Genomic DNA, 22,409 nt, shown 5'->3' with positions numbered 1-22,409 from the left:
CTCTGCTAAGTTTCAGCTAAGCCTGTCAGCATACTCTACAGACAGTAGTGATATGTGATTAGTGATCCAAGCTAGTACTCCAGTGTCTTCTCTACATTTTGGCTTAGACAAACATACAAAATGAGCATGATTTTTGTAGTCATTCTAAAAGCATTTTACATAAGGCTTTGGAATCACACACACAGTCCTCAATAAGGTACAAGATGTGCATATGTTCTGCATAGATCACTTTCTCACAACACTCAGTGGTTTGCTCTCCTTCCTCCCCCATCTGCTTCTTGCTGGGGTTTTTTGTTTGTTTGTTTGTTTGCTCTTCCTGATGCACATTGTAGTCTTCCTTGGTTTGCTTTCCTCATCAGTTTAAGGAGATAGAAAAGACCACCAAGTGTAGCAGACAACTCTGCCCAGTATTAGGAGGTGATAGTGGCACAAGCTTCTTGCCCCTCCGTAATTCAGCTGTGTTACACCGTAACTAGTAGGGCTTGGTTGAATTCACTCCCAGGCAAGGTCAACTATCTCCAGCTAAAGTCCTCCCCTTCTGATTTAACTGTTTGTTCTCTTCAGCAACGATATGCTTGTGCCTTCATTCTGCAGTCCTCCCTGCCTGATACTTGTTATCAGGAGGTGTCCCAAGGCCTGCCCAGCTTCCCCCTTTTCCACATTTATAATGAATAAACATTGGATGTCTGGGAGTTTTTTGTCTTTGCTGCCCAGAGCAGCTTAGATCAGCCCAAGACTCAGTTTCTCTCAAGTCTTCATCTGTATTTTCTCTATTTCACACTTTCCTTTCACATGGATGTTGTACTGGCTTCCAGGAGACCAGGACCACTGCAGGAGTCTCTGGTAACATCTCCTTACCCTTTCCCTATAACCAAGGAAACCATCATCTCCAGATGTATATACTGCTGCACTGTGCACTGCCCATGTGGTTTCTGGGAGCTGAGTGCAGTGAGGCAGAGGCCCCAACATCCACACACTGTGAAGCTGGAGGCCTGACCAAAGGGCTAACAGAGAAGCAGCCGCTGGGCTGCCTTTCTTTTTCAAACAAGACCCATTCAACCACAACTATGGAACAAGGGTTGGGTTTAGACAAAATAAAATCTTTCTGCCTTGGGAGCACACAGCAAAGTATATCTTCAGAATTTCAAGGCAGAGTAGTATTTGAAGTGAAGAAAGCCTGTGCTTCTCCAGAAAGACCTTTTACTGGGGCTGAGCAGAGCCCCAGAGGGAGGGGTCCTGGGGATGAGAGCATCACAAGCGGTACATCAGGATACACAGCCTCCCATTCTCAGAGGAGGCGTAGCTCATGATGCATCTTTGGGAGCCTCCTCTCGTGGGCATGGTAGAGGCAGAAAGTGGTCAGGGGCTTCTGGTGCAGTGACCAGAAGGTCCTACAGACAGGATATTCCAGCAGTCCCAAACACGGAGAATCATAGCTGAGGGCATTATTTCATCTCCCCCCTTCCAACACAGGAGGGAATTTCAATAATCTCTTTCCTTATTGTCTCAGAACAAAGTCCTATACCTGAAAAAGACACCTGTTCAGTCAGTGAAGCTGACTTCAAAAGAAGCAAGAAGAAATTAAAAAAATCCTTTATACATGGATAAAAAACTTTTTACCAAAAGCTCTAGCACTTAGACCATGTAATAAAGCAAGAAAAAGAATAAAGGTCATAGAAGCTGGAAAAATGTAACAAAGCTGTCTGCCCTCACCAAGGGCAGGATCATCCTGTGGAGGAAACAGAACTTCTGCAAGACAGGACAGGAGCTCTCTAGTATGCTTAGCTGTTCAAGAACATGACATAAAGGGCAATGACTACTGTTATTTCTATGTACTATCAAAAATAGGGACTGAAAATTGAGATATAATTTTCAACAAATCAGAATCATGGTATAACTATCTTAAAATGTGGAAAGATCTATACATTTAATCTAAGAAAGACTACAAAGAGAAAGTCAAGACTGGAATAAATGAATAAATGTACTTTGTACTTGAGTGAAGACTTGATATTGTGTGTTTTTAATTTTTTTCCTTAAACTTTTTTATTGGTACATTTTAGGTATACAATACATTTACATTTATCATTGGGTGATTGTACCTGTACATGATGTATCTTGGTTCTTATTTTTTCCCCATTACCTGCGCGCCCTTCACCCCTCCACCTTTCCCTATTTACATAGACTTCGTTTTCACTTTTTTTTCTTTTCTCATAATTTTTCCTTTATACTCTTTCCTTTCCCCATCTCCGCCCTAACCACTTTGGACCTTTTCCTATTTCAAAGTATCAATTATTAGTTATTAATCCTTTTAATCCTTATTTACACTCTCAGTTTCTCACACTAGAGAAACTATTCATATTTACAAGTGTGTCCTATTTATTTCACTTAAGAGTATGGCCTCAATATGCATCCATTTAGCTATAAATAACTCTAGTTTCTCATTCTTTATGGCTGAGTAGTACTCCATTTTATAAAAAAACCACATCTTCTTTATCCAGTTTCCAGTTGATGGGCACTTGGGCTGCTTCCAAGATTTAGCTATTACAAATTGTGCTGGTATAAACATGGGTGCACATATGTCTCTGTGGTATGATTCTTTTAATTCTTTTGGGAAAATACCCAGCGGGGAATAGCTGGGTCAAATGGGACCTCAAGCCCTAGTTCTTTGAGGTATCTCCACACTGATTTCCATAGTGGTTGCACCAGTCTGCACTCCCACCAACAATGGAGAAGGGTTCCTTCCTCCCCACAACCCTGCTAGCATTTGTTATTGGTTGATTTCTTGATAGCAGCCATTCTTTCTGGGGTGAGGTGGAATCTCACTGTTGTTTTCATCTGCATCTCTCCAATGACCAGTGATGTTGAACGCTTTTTCATATGTTTATTTGCTGCTTTCCCTTCTTTGTCTGAAAAATGTCTGTTCATTTCAGATGCCCATTTTTAAATTGGGTCTTTGAATTTGGGAGGTCTGATTTTTTTCAGTTCTTTATATATTCTAGATAGTAGTCCTTTGTCTGAGGTACAGCTGCTAAAATTTTTTTCCCATATTGTAGGTTGTCTGTTAGCTCTGTTGGTGGTTTCTCTTGCAGTGCAGAAGCTTTTTAATAAGATGAGATCCCAGTTGTTGATTCTTTCTGCTAGTTCCCGTGCTACTGAGGTTTTGTTCGTAAAGTTTTGTCCTATGCCAGTATCTTCAAGTGTTCTACCTAACTTATCTTCCAGAAAGTTTAGTGTTTCTGTCTTAATATTTAGATCTTTAATTCACTTTGATCTTAATTTAGTGCATGGTGATAGATATGGGTCTAGTTTCAATCTTTGGCAGGTTGAAATCCAGTTTTTCCAACACCATTTATTAAATAGGCTATCCTTCCTCCCATGAGGGTGGTTGGCTCCTTTGTCAAAGATGGGGTGGCTGAGTATGTCTGGAGTTGCTTCTGCATCTTCTAATCTATTCCACTGATCCTCGGGTCTGTTTCTTTGCCAGTACCATGCTGTTTTTATCTCAGTAGCTTTGTAGTATAGCTTCAAGTTGGGTATTGTGATACCCCCAGCCATGTCTCTGTTGCCCAGAATTGCTTTTGCTATTCTATGTCTCTTCTGGTTCCAAATGAATTTTTAAATTGTTTTCTCTAGTTCTGTGAAGTATATTGTCGGAATTTCAATTGGCATTGCATTAAATCTATGTAGTAGTTTTGGAAGTATGGCCATTTTCACTATATTGGTTCTTCCTACCTAGAAACAAGGGATGTCTTACCATTTTCTTATATCCTCCTCGATCTCCTTTTTCAGGGTGCTGTAGTTTTCAGTGCAGAGGTCTTTCAGTTCCTTTATTAGATTGATTCCTAGATATATTGTGGTTTTAACTAAAACATTATAGTGCCAACTCTTCCTAATTTGATATATAGATACAAAGTAATCCTAATCAAATTCTAAAATTCCTCTTTTGTTTTTAGAAATTGACAAGCAGATTTTAGAACTACATGAGAACAGCAACCATCTAAACAGTCAAAGCAACCTGAAAAATTTGTGGGACTGGGGGTGAGGTTCAGTGGAAGAGCACTTGCCCAGCTGCTCAAGGTCCCCAGGAAACACACACACACACACACACACACACACACACACATATAAAACTGTTTCATAATGTCAAAGATAAATGTTTACATAAAAATGGGCAAATGAGAGCAGATATTTGCAACAGTATAGATGCAGTGGTCAATACAACAGAAGCAAGAATTCAGAAATAGAAATACACATTTATGGTCTTGTGATTTTTGACAAGTTTACCAGTACAAATCAATGAGAGAAATGATAGCCTTTTAAGCAAATGATGCAGAAGCAATTGGATAAAATGTGGGGAAAAGTACCTTGACATCCATGCCACACCACAGACAATATTAATTTAAAATGCATTGTAAACCTAAACATAGAAGCATAAAAAACTTTTCAGAAAGTCATAGGACAAAATATTTGCATTTTGTGGTTATTTCTTCCATAAAAATAAAGATATATTGGAACCAAAATTTAATAAACTGAGTTTTATCAAAACTGAAAAAATGAGAAAGAAGAAAAAGGAAAAATATAAAGCAAAAATACCTTGTATCTAGACTATATGGAGAACACTGACAATTCAACCATGAGATGATCATGTCATATGGTAGAACTTTACATCTGCACCTCTAAAAGGTGATTTTAATACCTGACTATTTTCTCCAAAAAGTCAAATCTTATTTCACGAAAAAGGGCAGCTTATTTACTCATAATCACTTATTCCTTGAAGCAGGATTAAAGCCTAGAATCTGTTGCCCTAGAGCATACACATTAAAAAAACTTTATAAAATTGGTAATTATTTACTTAAATAAAGTTTGCACAGGAATTTCTCTTCAAATAGCTGTTTCAACTTATCTGACTTAGATCATGTAGCAATAATGTAGAGAGAATGATGATTTTGAAAATATATTTTCTTTTTTATTATACTCTTCCATTTTGCCATGAGACAGACTGAACAACTCCTCACCACACCCAGAGAAAGTTGGCTGGAGCACTTGTTAAAGTGCTCTACTAAAGAGGGTGGAAAGTGTATTCATCAAAAATATTAATGTGACTATCAAAAATATCAATTTATTTTTATCAAAAATGTCTACATAAATGTGCTAAAGAAGGAAAAAGAAAGTATTAAGTAATAGTTGATTATCTTGTATCCTTGTCCAGTAGTCGCATTCATTTTTCTTTGGTCTGTTATAGGACTTCTTGTATTACTCCTGCAAGTAGTTTTACAAAGCAATAAATCAAATTATAGAGAACGTCAAAGAAAAGAAAGAAAAATGTGACTCTCAACATTATAAACCCTGTGTGACCAAATTGAAGACCAAGTGATGAGTTCAAAGGCTTTCCTCTCTGAATCTGTGTTCACAGGTGAGAATAAAACCAGGCTAACAATAAGGCTTTGGACAACCACATCAAGACCAAACATTGCAGAAAATGGATCATGGGAACTACGGTGGTTGGGAATTGGGAATGGGCCACTGAGAAAGCTGTGTGTCACAGCAGGAAACTGACCGAGCCACTGAGATTTGAAGAAGGATTCAAATTTCAGAACTGTTTTAGTAGGTCATGGTCAGAATCATTGAAGAGAAGAAGGGAGGAAGAAACACATTAACTCCCACCTCATGGAGGGTTGTGAGCCATGGCTTTGTTGGGTCTCAACTCACACATGGACGCCTGGGGTGGACAGCTACAGCTCAGTGTCCAGTCCCCACCTGTCCCCATGGCATCCATGGTCAGTGAAGGGATAAACAATAGCATCATCTTGTCACAGATGTCCTCTTATGTGCCCTTTGTGGGGTCAGACCTCCTTGCCCCAAATTTGTGTGTAGTGCCAATTATGATTAAGAGCAGACAAGGGGAAGCTGAACGGGCACCTACAAAGCTTTGGGCTCCTATTCTGTTGAAAAGGAATTCCTAGGACCCAACGAAACTTCAAGCTGTAGAAAATCAATCACTTCCAAAGGCTGGATGTCATCTGTAAATCTTTGGTGACTTGTGTTTTCATTCCTGCTTGTTGGAGAAATCTAACACTGCTTTCATTCTGGGCCTGGTAATGCAGACAACAGTCCAATGCCCTGGCAGAGCCTCTGGAAAGACACTGAACCAAAAATAAATTAAATTATACATTACTAGCAACTTTAAAAGTTGATAGAAATAGCATATTCCATTTGCCATGTGCAAAAGCATAAATCTTTTTACACAAAGCCTAGTCACAAGTGTCTTATGGCATGAGAAGGGCCTTTTGGAGTAGGTAGGCCTCCTCTTGGTGTAGCATGGCTGGCCCAAGCACGTCCACATTCAGCATGGGGACTAAGGCCAAGCTCTTCTCTCACATCCAATTCGTATTTCAAATGTGATCTAAGAGATTACATCTCACATAAATGGCAAAGTCAGGCCAACTGGAAATAAGAGAGTACTAAAAATAGCAGAGTTCCTTCACTGGCAAACCTTCTGCTGAAGTAAGGGCAACTCCTTCCAGTACCTGGCAGGCAGGCCCCTGACAGTGAGGCCCCTGGAAGGGTGTGGGCTCACATTGAGGTGGCGCCTGCATTTCTTTGTTCCTCAAATTGGGTGTCCCCCTCATAGTCCTCTGCCACCTCACTCCCTCCACTGTCTGCCATGGCCACATCCATCTGCCATTCACTTTCCTGTTCTTTCACTCTCCCTTCTTTCTGTCTTACTTTGGATAAATTGAGCATTTTTAAAGTTGAATTTTATATGTTCTCTTGAGTTTTTAGCCATAACTTCATATTTTATTTTGTTATTGCCATAGGGCTTATAAATATGCTTCAGTAATTTAATAAAATTTGCTTTGAACTGGTGTGCCATGTTGTATATAATGTAAAATCCTAGCAACAAGGCAGTTCTATTAACTCCTGTAATCTTTTGTGCTTTTGTAGGTTGCATATTTTAATTCAACATACATTACTGGTCCTACATAATCATAATAATGATTATTATGTTACTTTAAAAAAACAGTACACTTTTAAAGATATTTAGCATGAAAATAGTGTTCTATATTATTCACATTCTTACAATTTCCAAAATGTTTATAAATCCACATTTTAATTTCTCCTTAGCTAGAAAAGCTTTCTTTAGCAGTTACAATGGGGACTGCTACAGCCCATTCTCCAGCTTTTAGTCATCTGAAAATGTCTTTGTTTTGTTTTGCCTTCATTTTTGAAGAATATTTTAAGTGGACATGGAAATCTAGTTGTTATAGTCAACATGATTGTGGACTTGATTGTCTTGAGAGATGCCAAGGAGATTCATAGAGCACACTTCTGGATGTGTCTGGATGGGCCACGGGGTGTGACCTGGGATCACATCTGGTCCACCGCTTCTTCTTCTCTGGCTCCTCCACCTCTCTCTGCTTCCTGGCTGCTATGAAGTGAGCAACTTTCTCCCCAACACTCTTCCATCATGGCTCTGACTTGGAGTTAGCCCACTGTGAACTAAAGCCATGAGATAAATAAACCTCTCCTACTTTAAGCTGTGCATGTCAGATCATTTTGCCCCAGCGACAGAAAAGCTAATACACTAGATGAAACATTTTTCCTATCACTTTAAAGATATTCCATTTCATATGACTTCCATTGTCTCTGCTGGAACAAACTCTCCTTATTCTTTTCCTCAATGAAATGTGCTTTTCTTTATCTACTTTTAGAATGTTTTAGTAAATATTTTTAATGAAAAATTTTACTGTTACAGTTTGGGATTTTCAGGAAAATTGCAAAGGCAGTGTAGACAGTTCCTGTATACACCACCTGTCTATTCTATTCCATTTATCACTTTATACCATACCTAGCTACATTACTAACCTGGTTTTCCCTAATATGAACATCTTACCTTAGTAGGGTCTGCCTGTCATGATAAGTGAACCCATACTGATATAACATTATTAGCTACAGCCTAGGCTTCTGTCAGATTTCCTGTGTGTTAGCTGAAGTCCTTCCTAGTCTCATAGTCCTACTGATGGCACCACTCTGTATTTGGCATCATGTGCCCTCTTGACTGTGATAGTTTTCAGACCTTCCTTGATTTAGGTGACACTGAGCTTTGAGGTGTGCTGCTCAGGTGTTTTATAGAAAGGCTCTGAATTGGAAATTCTCTGATGTTTTCCTCATATTTCTGTCATTACACATTTTTGGCAAAAGTCCACAGAGGTAGAGTGAAGTTTCTACAGCACTATCAATGCAGCTGTTCACTGGTGATGGCAACCTTGGCCCCTGCCTGAGGTCAAGTTGCCAGGTGTCCTACAGTGAAGATACTCTTCTCACCCCTTTCCCAATGGTTCCACCTGGAAAGAAGCACTGGATGCAACCCACTGCCATTGAGGAGTGGTAACTTAGTCTCCACTTCTTAAATTGCAGAATATCAGCGTTAATTATTTGAAATGTTGTCATGGCCCACATGGCTGTGGCCTGTGTGACTTCTGAAGGGTTTACAGAGTGAGAAATGATGGTGGGAGATTAAGAAAAGGTAAAGAAAGAAAGTTACAAAAGAACAAAGAGAAACAAAGGTGGGGCCAGGTGGGACTCTAAAGACCCCAGGTACATGCATTGCCATTTATTTATACCAGTAGAGGTAAGGGAAGTGCAGGGGAGATCAAAGGGGCTGGTTTGTTACTGGAGCCAGGAGAGTAACTAAGGTCTCCAGAACACCATGCTTGGTTTTTCTGGTGAATGGGTGGGGAGGAAGACAATCCTCTTCTTGGCCAGGCCTTGGTCCACCACACCCTCTTATCTCCTGTTTTTCTCCCACAGGGCCCCGCCTCCTCCATGGGAGGAGGCAACTTAGGCCTGGCCATAGTGATCTACAGCACAGTGCTCCCAGCAAAATGTTTGTGCAATTCAAACGTTTTCTCCTCCATTTTTAATTTATTCCATTATTTAATTATACCAGTTTGGACTCATACATATTTATTTAATACTTTGGGTGATGATTCAATAAATATGTTGCTTCTCAAACTGGTCCATATTTGGCTTTTTGAAATGACTTGTTTCTCTTCATATAGCCCATGTTGTGGGCTTGGATTAGACATCTCCTTACTGTCTCCAAGAGGGAGGTGCTCAGACTCATCTCGCTCACTCCAAGGGGCCATCCTGGGCCAGAAAGAGCTGTGAAGAGGAAGCTTAAGTCTGCAGAACAGAATGGGAGCTTTGCTTTGTCTTGCTATTGCTAATTCACTATGAAAGCACAGTGGATGCATTAGAAGCACATCAGTGGCTTTGATTTGATTTAGTAGTTCAAGTAGTACTCGTTTGTTTATTTTGTTGGTTGTGAGTGTTTGTGGTTGTGCATCTGGTGTGCGGTATGTTCCCAATGAAAAAGACCAAAATCCCCACTGAGCTACACAAAGTGTCACATGGGAGTGCATTCTCAGCACTGCGCGCACACACACACACACACACACACACACACACACACACAAACATCACACGCTCTCTCCAGCTCTTAGACTGACAGTCTAGATAATTAATGAAGGTGGACTCTGCCTTAGGCTGATTGGAGCTGAGCTTTGTACAGAATCAGGGCAGTGAACAAATCAAAAGGCAAAGGGACAGACAGATTTCCCATGCACAGGGCAGGGGGCAAAGGAGAGTGCTTAAAATTCTGGCATTGAGGGAGGTCCAGGAAGAAGCTGAACCCAGCTGGAGAGCTAGGCTAGAAGAAGAGTAAAGGAAATTATCAAATTACATCTATTTTGAAAGTGGCTATTTTGAGATTTTTGGGAAAGATGTTCTTGGCCTCTCTGATAAGTTCTGGCACTCCTTGGGTTTGAAGGGCACTGTGGGAGGCCTGCGAAGGTGGGATGGAGAAAGCCTTGTGGCAAGTGGAAACATGGTGGCTCCTGCCAGTGGCTTTTTATATAGAACACAAGACCTCGGCCATGTCTGGTCACTGCCTTGCACCAGTGTCACTGTGTGACTATGGAGAGACAAGCAAGATGGCACATCCCCAGGTGGGAACCCACGAGCCCGTTTCATGTTCCTCCTTGTTCTATCCAAGGACCCTTACTGAATGGTACCACTCAGATGCCACCTCCCAGGGCTTCTCCCATTACATGTGCTCACTACTTTTCTCAGAGCCAGCAGCCCCTCCAGCCCTGTTCTGGTCCAAGAAAGAGCATCCTCTATATGCCTGCCATGTGAGATCTCTCCTCACAGATCTGTCAATGCCTCTAATTCCCCATCCTGAAACCCTGGGTACTGCAGATGCACTCCCTGCCATCAGAGCAGCATGTGGGAGGCAAGGTAGATTAAACCAGAACAAGCTCCTGAACAGGAAGCTAAGCTTCTGGAAAGATGGCACACCCCTTACCTCTGCGTCCTCCCCTGAGAAGTTCCTGTATATATGTTATGAAGATAAAGGGAACATATTTAAATGCATAAAATTTATATTTATCTGAAATACTTATATATCAGGATTTTATACTGATGGCATAAATATAAAACACAAATACATGTAAATGGAAATAATATGGATATAAAGAAATAAAATCTACTCTGCCTACATATCCACTGCACATATGACACTGGCATGGATCTGGCATGCAGCACAAGTGTACTCTGTGTCAGCCATTATGTGCCCAGCATAAAACCTCAAGCCTGTAATGCATAGGACCCAATTGACCAGAGAAACAATATCTTTGTCAGCTTAATTTCTGTGCTTCCCCTCTCCTGTTTGCAAACTTTGCACACCAACCAGGCCTCAGGCTGCACACATAGCTGTTGTGTATAAGTGACACTGATTCAGCAGGGAGCAGTTCTTCCAGGACTCTCGCTCAGCCTCGCATGGCTCTGTCACTGGCCCTTTTCCTGTGAGCTAATGTGCTTAGAGTCAGAAAAGAGACATTGAGGGTCCTTGCTATTGCTCCTGTGGGTAGTTCTAAGTGGAGTGTCCATAAACTCCTTCTTTTACCTTGGTGACACTATTTTTCTCATTCTTGTTTTACCCTGAACTACAAATGCCTCGATGCTGTTTTCTTTAAAAGCTCTTCAGTTCCCCTGGAGGTCACATTTCCTGTGAAAATGCTGGTAATGCTGGGTTATTGTCATTTTCTGTTGCTATCACAAATTACCTGAGGCTAGGGAGTGAACAGAGAAAAGAGATTTATCTCAGCCCCAATTTTGGAGGCTTAAAGTGCAAAGTTGGGCAAAGTTGTGATGCAGGCCCTGTCGCCACCCCACAACATGTTAGATGGCATCCCAATGGGAACACAGGGGAGAGGGAGAGGCAACAACCCAGAGGGCTCAAGAGACAGGTCAGCTTTCTCTGCAACAACTTGCTCTTGTGGGAACCAATCAGCATCCTGTGCAAACTACACTGCTAACTTCTGAGGGCACACCAGCAATGACTCATTGGCCTTGCAGCAGGTCCACTTCTTAAAGTCCCCATCACCTGGACACTGCAGCAGCATTCTTGATGTGGTCTAGGAGGAAAGTAAAATAAGCCCAGAGGGAATACAGGGAAAGATGCCTAGTGTTTTGGGTGGGGTTGGACTCAGCTCCCAGTGTTCAGTGGCTCCTTGGACACTGTAGAGGACACCATGTTTTTATACTCTAGGAATGTCTGAATATTCCCAGATCAAAGTGAATTCTGAGGGCAGCTCTGTGCATTCCCACCAAATGTGCAAACTTTGGTTTGGGGCATCATCTGTACAATGGCAGGAAAATCTGAGGTGAAAACTCCAGGATTGCCAGGATGTGAGACAGGACACAGAGGAAGGACTGGAGCTGCCTGGGGCCCCCTGGCCTGGATTGCCTGCACTACAGCTGTGCCCTGAATCTTTGGCCCCATTCCCCCTACCCCTCCACCCCCACCCCTGCCTGCACACTCCTATCCACTGCATCCCCAGAGGAGGAAGAGAGAGGTGGGAAGGCAAAGGAAGGGAAACCAGGATTTCAGAGGGCAACCCTGGCTAGGGTGCCAGCTCACAGCTTTGAAAGGAAGGTGGGGAGCCATCAACTGCTCTGCATCAAGAGCCTAGCTTCTCAGAAGAGCTGAGGCCATGGGCTTTCCAGGCCCTGGGCTCTCTGTGGCTCGGTGTTGGCCCACATTTTCTGTCAGTGCTGTGCTTTTCACATTTTGTGGAAAGATGTTTGTGATGGGTGGAGCCCTACCTCCTGCCTGGGGATGGCCCCTGCCAAAGAGACTTCCAGCCCACTCCTCACTGTGACTCCTGCCCCTCTGTGCTCCCACATTGCCACCAGGACAGTGGTTTAGACACACAGATGCCAATTTCAGAAGCCAAGATCACTTACATAAGTGGCAGATTTTATGACCACCCTATAAAACTTAGGAGGTATCTTCTTCTGTAGGGAATTACTTATTCCCCCAGATAAATCAAAATTCCATTGAAATATGTCTTCCTTTTTTGACTCTCAGAGAAAACGCCAAATATGGCCCTTTCCCCACTCACTCTCTTCTTCCCTAAGCCAAAAGCTGCAAAAATGGGGAACTTGGTTTGCTGAATCTTCAGTTTGAGTTAGTGGAATTCTTCATGGGCACTAGTATGGCCACCTCCACCCCCAAAGCCCAGTTTCACAGGCTGTCGTCGCATTCTTCAGCTTTCTGTGATTTGAGGAACAGTCAGTTCAGATAGGAACAGCACAGCAAAGATTCTACACCCACAAAACTGGGGAAACATAAATGAATAACAGGTCTAAAAATGAATATGGCAGCAATTTCCAATCCAAGAACCAATTTTAGACAGTGTTGCTATCACTGCGGGCAGCAGCCTCCATTGGGCACTTGCTCTGCCCACCATGTTATTACCTCTGTGAGTCATCATGCCACTTCTAGGCTGACTTATGTAATGGTTATTCCAGAAATACCCCAGCATCCTCCAGCCTCCACAGGATTGCATACCCAGAACATCACAAAACACACAGTAGAAACAGATACCTCTTGATCAGCAAGGCTGAAGATGTACCTGCATCTTCATAGATTGTTTCTTACATCATTCCTTTGAATCAGTGGTGGCAAGCCATTTAGAGCTTTCAATGATAACAAACAGCTGGCTGTGGCATGTGTGCCATAGGTTCAACAGCATTGCTTTAGTCTAACTCCATTGGGTCTCTTCAGAATCTTAGGTCCTTTTGACTCCTCTGACTTTGGGCTCATTTGCTTATGATCTCTCTCCATCCTCTTTTCTTTTTTATCTGTTCTTACATCTCCTGGTCAAGACTAAAACCCCTTCAAGTCATCTCCTCCTGTGGAAACTTCCAGACCCTGCAGCTGTCTTTGATGCCACTCCACCTGCCGTCCTCCTCCACACCACACACACAGCTTGTGAACAGGGTCTTACCATCCTCTTCTCTCACTTATTTTCTAGCTGCAATTATCTTGCAAATATTACAATGCCCAACCTGCTAGATATCTGAAACACGAGTTCATGTTCTATAAAAATCAAAGAATGGATTTTAGGAACAACAGGGAAGGTCAAGACTAAGGAAAATTTATTGCAAGAAAGAAAGCTTCTGTCTAATAGAGACAGAGGGGGACCAGAAAGTGAGCTGCCCCCCACCCTGCTTTTCAAAGTTGTTTTATAGGGCAAAGCTATGAGGTGAGGTAAGTACAAAGTAGAACAAAACTATAAGATCTAACAGAAATCACAAGGTGGGCATGAAGTGGGATAAAACCATGATCAACCAATAAGATTACAAGTATAGTCACCCAGGTAATATTTATTAAATGGGGATCAAATGGGGAAATAGTCGTGTAACAAGTGTACATGGATTTCCCAGAAGGAATGTGCTAGGGATGGTTTGGTCTCCAATTAAGGTGATTGATATCTATTTAGAATATCAATCACTGCTATTCATCCCTAGGGGAGGTATGTGGGTGTAGGAGTTTCTCTCTTTTTAATGTTGTTAACCTCCAGGGAATGTGCCTCAATTGTTTTCTATGCTGAGAGCTCAGCCTTGTCCAAGTGTCTTATAATAATTTCTAATTAACATGGCTGTCTGCAAGAAGGTGATGGCATTTGAGTAAAGACTGAAAGAAAACATGCAGAACTGTCCACTTCAGTGGTTGAGTATGTGGTATGCAATTTACACCTAATAAAGGTTTTTATCAAAATATGAAATAGAGAAATTTTTAGTTCAGTGTTTGGGAGGAAAACAAAGGGAAAAAACTAGTTTGCAAACAAAAGAGATATTACATCACTTAGACAAATTAATTTTGAGATTATGGAAAGAAATGAAGGCAACAGTGCTAGTGAGGTAATGAGAATGTTGAAAGAAAACGAGCCGAAACAAGAGCACCCAAGGCAGGGCATTATTGGAGAAGGAGCTGCCAGGATGTCTCGAACAATGGCTAGAGAGGGTGAGACTAACTGGGATGAGGTTTATATAGGCCAGTACAGTGGGGAGAGTATCCAGAGAGCTGAGAATTGGTGGTACTGTGGGGCTAGGAACGAGGTGTCAGGTTATTGGAATGGGAGGATCACATGGGTACCAGGGTGAAGCAACAACTTAGGTTTTCTTCTCCACAGTGGGTAGGTTTCACTTTTCTGAAGTGGCTCATTTTCATAAGCGAGAACCATTTTAGGAATGGGAGCCATTTTAGAATGTAGGACCATTGGGACCATTTTGTCTGGTAGAGAACTCTATCAAATGTTCTACCAGGACAGGAATGAGACAGCAAGGCTGGATCACTGCAGGTGCTGGGTCCCATGGAGCAAGGTGATGCATCTCTGAAGCTTTTATCAACATCTTCAGATCACTAGGTTTTGGTTGTTCTATGCATGTTTTGTACAATGAGGGGCTTTATATACTGAGATTGTGGAGATACAATATATTACTAAACTTTAAGATAATTTAATCTGTGTGAGATCCACAGTCACATTTACTCACTTAAATATATATCATTTTAATGGTGTAATTTATTTTGGAATATCTGAAGATATATAATGCAAGGTCAGACTGAGGCATGGTTGAGACCACCAAGGCAGGCAAAGTTTAAGCAACGTGTGATGAATTTATTGCCATCTGCAGGGGCCAAGGGCAAAAAGGCCCTTGGGACTGAGAGGAAGGTGTGCTCGGTTGATATAGAGGAGTTTTGGTAGGGGAGAGTGATATGGGGGAATAGATGGAACTCTCAAACCTGGTAGATATCCTTGTCAGGTAAAAGGGTCCAAAACCAAGACCAGACCAGGCCACAAGAACACTTTATTAGGAGAACAGATCTGCCGGGCTGTCTCTGAACAAAGGAGAGACAAAGACAATATGGCCGGGGCAGGGAGTGTCTTTTATAGAGACTGGGGTGGGGTTTGTAGGGGATGAGGCATGGTTGAGTGAGGTAGTGACTAGGGAATGGAGGAGCCGGTGAGGTCACTAGTTGGTAGGAGGTGAGCGAGTATTAGGTTACTCTCTAGGTGGGAACAGGGGCATGCTGGGAAGAAGGGTTTGTTCTTGGGTGGGAGCAACCATCTTGGCTTGACATCACACAGGGAAGGTGGGAAGGTACAATAGGAAGAGGGCAGCTACTATACATAATAGCTGCTGAGGTAGTGGGAGACCTATCAATCCCAAGTGCAAGTTCATATTCTCTAAAATTGAAGAATGAGTTCTAAGAACAACAGAGGTTAAGAGTAGAAAAAATTTATTGAGAGTTTTTCAGTGTTTTGATATTCTTTTTCTTGGTACTGGGAATCAAACTCAGGACCTTGCACTTGCAAGGCAGATGTGGCACCACTGAGCTAAATCCATGGCCCAAAACAATTTATTGAGAGGAAGATACCTTCTGTCTAAGATAGACAGAAGGGGGACCAAAAAATGGGTTGGCCATTCACCCAACTTCTCAAAGGTGTTTTATGGGACAAAGCCATGAGGTGAGGCAGATTCAAGGTGAGACAAAACTATAGTCAACCGGTAAGATTACAAGTACAGTCTCTTGGGTAATATTGATCCAATGAGAAATCACAAGGTGGACAAAACTATGAACAACCAATAAGATTATGACAAGTATAGTCATTTAGGTAATATTGATTAGATGGGGATCCAATGGGGAAACAAGTTACATAGCAAGCCTACAAGGAATGAGCAAGGATTTTCAGTGGTAAAGTGTGGGTCAGGGATCTTTCTTGGAAGATCTTGGTCCCCCACCCAGGTGATTGATACCTATTTAGAATAGCAATCATTGCTATTTATCCTACATGGGTGTGGTAGTTTCTTTTCTTTTATAATGGTGGCCTTCAGTGAATGTGCCTTGATTGTCCTCCATTTTGGCTCCTTGTGGGCTGGTCCTGTCTAACTGCCTACAAGATATTGAATTAACTTACCTATCTACAATAAGGGGGCACTGGTCAAGAGGGTGGAAAATTTTAGAGTCCCATGGGTGATGGGTCTGGGTCTGGCTGATAAACAGGGCAGTGGTGAGAGCAGCAGGGTGGCTGCTGGCTTTCTGTTATCACTATGCTCCTGTGGATGCAGGTAGCAGGTCTGCTTAGGGAGAGTTTCCCTTCTGGTTGGGAGGGCATACAACTCAGGAGACCTGCCATATAATACCTTAAATATATACATAATTGTGCTGCTTATTGAGTGTTCAATCTTCTTGTATTTTGTCAAATATACAATGTTGACTAGAGAAGCAAATTTAATGCATTGATTTCAAGTTTCATTTCAACAAAATGGGAAGATTTGGTTCAAAGAAAAAATGTCCCAAGTATTTCTGGTCATTAAATATTTCTTATAAAGAACCTTTCAGAGTTTAATGGAAACTAATCAAACACACATGGTTCAGCATTCCTTTGCAATCCTAGTGATTGAGGAGAAAGCTATTTTGTGCAAAACATATTTGCCAGAATCTTTCAAAAACAGGTTAAAATGCATTTTGTTGAAATTGAAAGACTTCTGATTCCTCTTACCTCAGCAGCAGATAATGTTGTTGAAAAGAGGAAAGCCCAAACCAGAAGCAATGATCCTCAAAGCCAGATGTGGACTCTCAGGGAAAGTTTCGAGAAAATTCAAGCCAACAACTTTGAGCTTCTCAGTTGATTGTGCCTGCCATGAACACAGCTCTCTAGGCTCTGAAAACACCTTTCCTACTCCAGGGGTGGCCAGGACTCCACCTGGGACTAATGTCCTCCACACCAGGTTCTGTCCTCTATGCCACACAGAGAGACCCAGAAAGCAATGTGGACATGATGTCTTTCAGAGCTCTGCAAGACAAGCCTCCAGGTCCCCTCAGCCTCGGATCATAGTTCTGTGAAGTCTGTGATGGTAACTAACTCTCAGCATTGGCATGAAACCCACCATGTCCATGTGTGGATTCTTAGTTTTCCTAAGATGAACACATGCTGTCCATTCCCACAAGGCCTGATGTGCTGGGAGGGAGTTGAGCTTTGGAATAGGGTATCCTTGTGACCCCTCAGAATTGCTAGACCTTCAAGTGTTTTCCTAATGGCCCCAAGCCTGGGCTTCAGCTGCAAGCAGGATATGTGCCCTGCTTTCCCATGACCTGAGACTCCAAGAGATGCTACACAGGCTATAGGAAGGGGAAGGATGGGAGCATGCTCTGAGATTCCTGGCCACAGGGAAGGATGGGCCCTGCTTATAGACTTCTCCTGCTCCCTCAGCCTAGTGGTGCACAGGGCCTTCTGCTGCTGGCTGGAGCCAATATCTGTCACAGCCCAACCATGTATCTTCATGAAAATGGCTTTAAAGTAACTTTGCAAGTTGGTAATGATGAGTTCATAAGGAGACAAACTGAGTAATGCACAAATTACAAAATTTAAAAGAAGGTGGAAAACAAAATAAAATTGACAGAAAAATGAAATAAGTGGGTTCTCTTAGAAGCAAGTAAAACTTAAGACAAAAAAACTGTGCTTCAAAATGTCCTAAAGCCAACCTAGCCAACCCTGTGTAACTTTGGTGTTATTGAGATAGGGGGAATAAATGTAACTCCAAAACCTGTCAAATATCTAAAATGCTAGTTTGTGTGCTCTAAAATCGAAGAATGAATTCTAGGAACAATAGAGATTAAGAGTGGGAAAAATTTATTGGGAGAAAGATAGCTTCTGTCCAATAGAGACAGAAGGGGGACCGAAAAATGGGTTGCCAGCTCACTCTACTTATCAAAGGTGTTCTATGGGTCAAAGCCATGAGGTGAGGTGAGTTTCAAGGTGGGAAAAAACTATAGTCGACATCTGTGGATGCAGCAGCAGGGTCCCTGGTTGCAGGAAACCCACCAATTCAGCCCGCCCCAGACAGGCACAGCTGTGGACGCTGCAGTGGGGTCCACAGTCACAGGAAACCTGCCGATCCACCTGTGCCCTGGCAGTGATCCAATGGACTCCCCACCACTGCTCGGGCCTCTTGGCTGTACTGCCACCTGGTTCCACACTACAAAGACAGGGGACACTGGACCACCAGACCACTGTACTGGTTAAGTTGGAGTGATCATCACCTCCCATCAGAACCAGAACTGTCTTCAGGGGAAGAGCAGCTGGAACCTGCAGCACAACCCTACAGAGTTCGACCCTACAGGAAGACAGGGAGCTCAACTTGGGACTTGCACCCAGAAATCTGCCTGAATCTCACAGTCTGTGACTGGCTTGCTGACACTCAATGACTTATATCTGCACACTGCTACCCACGTTGTCTATTGTGACAGCAGAAACATATGCTGAAGGAGGCCCTTCATTTTCATTTTTATTTTTTATTTCCAAAATTTGTACTATTGGTTTGGTTTTTTTCTCCTCTTATCTTTAATTTTTCTTCTTTTTTCCTACTCTTGGCAAATTTTTGTTTTTCTCACCTTATTTTCTTCTTTCCTTTCTCTTTCCTTTCTCTCTCTCTTACACTCATTCTCTTGCTGTCCCACATTGTTCATCTCCCGTTTTGTTCCTGTTCGGGCCCTCATTTGGATTTCTTCTTTATTTTTCTATTATTCTCTTTTTCCTTCTCTTGCCTGTGTCCTCTGGCTTCACAACTAACCTTTCCCTATCCTTCTACCTATCTATCCCTCCCCCCGCAACTCCTTCTAACTCCGCATTCCAAAGGGTAAAGTTGTTATATTGAAGAGTTTATTCAATATAAATATATGTTGGGTTGGTCTTCGATTTTGATTTTATCCACACAGTTAAAGGTGATAGATTAATAACTACCACAAAATGTCATTTTTGAAGATGTACTTGATGCTATGGTGTTGGTGATTGTATCACTTGAGCTAAGGTGTTGTTATTGATCTAGTCAGTATTCCTTCCTGGTATAATGAAAATGAGATAGCCTCAGAGTCATTAGAGACTCCAAATTTAAAGATCAGCTATATCTGGAAGACACCTCTGAGAAGTTCCATAAGGGTTCTAATTACAACAACAAAGATACTTACAATTAGCAATTTTAAAGTATCAACTCAGGAGTTAAAACAAGGACAGAACCAAAAACAAAAATGAGAAGACATGTAAGCAAGGCACAAACTCAGACTTCCACCCCCCGCAAGGGTAAACCCCAGGGAAAACGAGGTGGAAAACTCTGATAACCAAACACCTGGACACCCTGAACTGTTAGCATGGAAGTAACAAAACAGATGAGAGAGGCTCTAGAAAAATTCAAAGCAGAAATAATCTCCTAGATATCTATAGAGATGGTGAGCAGAGTGAAAGACATGATTAGAGGCTCCAGAACAGAAACAGATAAAAAAATAGATGAGCTCAGAAACATGCTAGAAGCCATGAATACCCAGCATAAGAAAGAAATGGAAACCATTATCGTCCAACATAAGAAAGAAATGGGATCCATGAAACAGATTCAAACAGATATTCAGGAGATTAAAAACTCCATTGAAAGTATACACAGCAGATTAAGGGAATCTGAAGATAGAATATCAGATATACAAGACAGGATCGCAGTTAAAGACCATGAAAGCAGAGATTTCTTAAAAATAGTAAGGGACCACAAGAAATCAATACACCAGCTGCTAGATGATGCAAAGAACAATAACAAAAGACTGATAGGAGACCATGAAAAAACAGGAGAAAGTATAATTGACATAAAAAATGGTTCACAGAAGTAATAGTGGAAAACTACCCAGACAGAGGTAGAGAATAGGACATACAGATAAGTGAGAAATACAGAACTCCAACTAGCCATGACCAAAAAATATCTACATCTAGACATATAATAGTCAGGATCCCAGAGACCCAACAGAAGAACAACAACCTACCAGCAGTCAGAGAAAAGAAACAAATAACCTACAAAGGAAAGCCCATCAGAATCACAGTAGAATTCACAACACAAACCCTCAACTCAAGGAGAGCCTGGAATGAAGTATTTCAAGCCCTAAAAGAAAATAACTTCCAACCTAGACTGTTGTATCCTGCAAAATTATCTTTCAAAATTGATGGGGAAATTAGATACTTCTACAACAAAGAACACCTGAGAAATTTCATGAACACAAAACAGCACTACAAGCAATTCTAAACAATATCCTAGAAAAAAACAATGAAGGTCACAGTTCCATGAGGTCCAACAGAGGGAAGCCACCAGGCAAGGCAAGAAACTGAAGGGAAAGGGGGAAAAATAAAAAATAAAAGAGCCCACAAAAGTAAAACATCATGACAAAGATGAGTCAATATCTATCAATTATAATCATCAATGTTAATGGCCTCAATTCACCAATTGAAAGAAATAGACTGGAAGAATGGATTAAGAAGCAAAATGCAACAACATGCAATAGGCAAGAAACACACCTAACTGAAAAAGAAATTCATAGACTGAAAGTAAAAGGATGGAAAACAGTTCTCCACATGACAGGAACCCAGAAAAAAGCAGGGGTAGCAATCTTATTTGCAGACAAAGTAGATTTCAAACCAAAACTAATTAAGAGAGACAAAGATGGTCACTACATCCCTGTGAAGGGAACAATCCAAGTTGAAGAGATGACAATCCTACATATATATATGCACCAAATGTGAATGCCCCCAACTATACAAAACAAATATTAATGTACATGAAAAACCAAATAAGCACTAACACAATTGTGGTGGTGGACCTCAATACCCCACTATCACAAATAGACAGATCATTTAGTCAAAATGTTAACAAGGAAATTCTAGAACTGAACTAAGTTATTGAACAAATGGACTTAATAGATGTTTACAGAGTGTTCCACCCCACAAAGTCAGAATACACATTCTGTTTGGCTGCATACAGGTTATTTTTCAGAGTAGACCACATGCTAGCTCATAGGACATGTCTAAGTAAATGTAAAAGAATTGAAGTTACCCCCTGTATATTATCAGACCATAGCACAATAAAATTGGAGATCAATAACATAAGAAACCGCAAAACACCCACAAACACATGGAAACTGAATAACATTCTCCTGAACAACCAATGGGTCACAGAAGAAATTAAACAGTTTCTACAAGTAAATGATAATGCCACTACAACATACAGGACTCTATGGGACACGATGAAGGCAGTTCTATGTGAGAAATTCAAAGCAGTGACTGTGCATATTAGGAAAACAGAGAAAACTCAGATAAATAACCTAATGCAGAACCTCAAGCTGCTAGAAAAAGAAGAGCATAACAAATCCAAAGATCATACAAGAGAGGAAATTATAAAGATCTGAGCAGAAATCAATGCAATGGAGACTAAGAGAACAATACAAAAAAATCAATGAATCAAAGAGTTGGTTTTTCAAAAGAATAAATAAAATTGACAAATCTTTAGCCAACGTTATCCAAAAGAGGAAAGATGTAAATACATGCAATTAAGAATGAAAAAGGGGAAGTCACAACAGATCCAACAGAAATCCAGAGGATCATTAATACCTACTTTGAAAATCTGTACTCTAATAAAATGGAAAACACAGAAGAAATGGAAAGATTCCTAGGTACATACTAATTGCCAAAGTTAAATGAAGAAGATATAGACATTCTAAACATCTCAATTACAATGAGTGACATTGAAAATGTAATAAAAACTTTACCAACAAAGAAAATCCCAGGTCCTTAGGGCTTCACTGCTGAATTCTACAAGACATTTAAAGAAGAACTATCACCATTACTATTTAAACCCATCAAGGAAATTAAAAGGGAAGCAAGGCTTCCAAATTCATTCCTGGAAGCAAGTGTTACTTTGATTCCAAAACCAGGGAAAGACTCAACCAAATAAGAGAACTACAGGGCCATCTTCCTAATGAACATAGATGCAAAAATCCTCAACAAGATACTGGCAAACAGAATACAGAGGGTCATCAAGAAGATCATACACCCTGACCAAGTCAGATTTATCCCAGGCATGCAAGAATGGTTCAACATTCATAAATCAATAAATCTAATACACTGTATTAACAGAGTCAAGGACAAAAACCATATGATCATCTCAATCGATGCAGAAAAGGCATT

This window comes from Heterocephalus glaber, unplaced genomic scaffold (assembly GCF_053883595.1).
Source record: "Heterocephalus glaber isolate CG9 unplaced genomic scaffold, H.glaber_assembly_v1.0 deba00001610, whole genome shotgun sequence".
Taxonomy (NCBI): Eukaryota; Metazoa; Chordata; class Mammalia; order Rodentia; family Bathyergidae; genus Heterocephalus; species Heterocephalus glaber.
The sequence above is the reverse complement of the archived record's forward strand: the minus strand, read 5'-3'. Positions refer to the sequence as shown.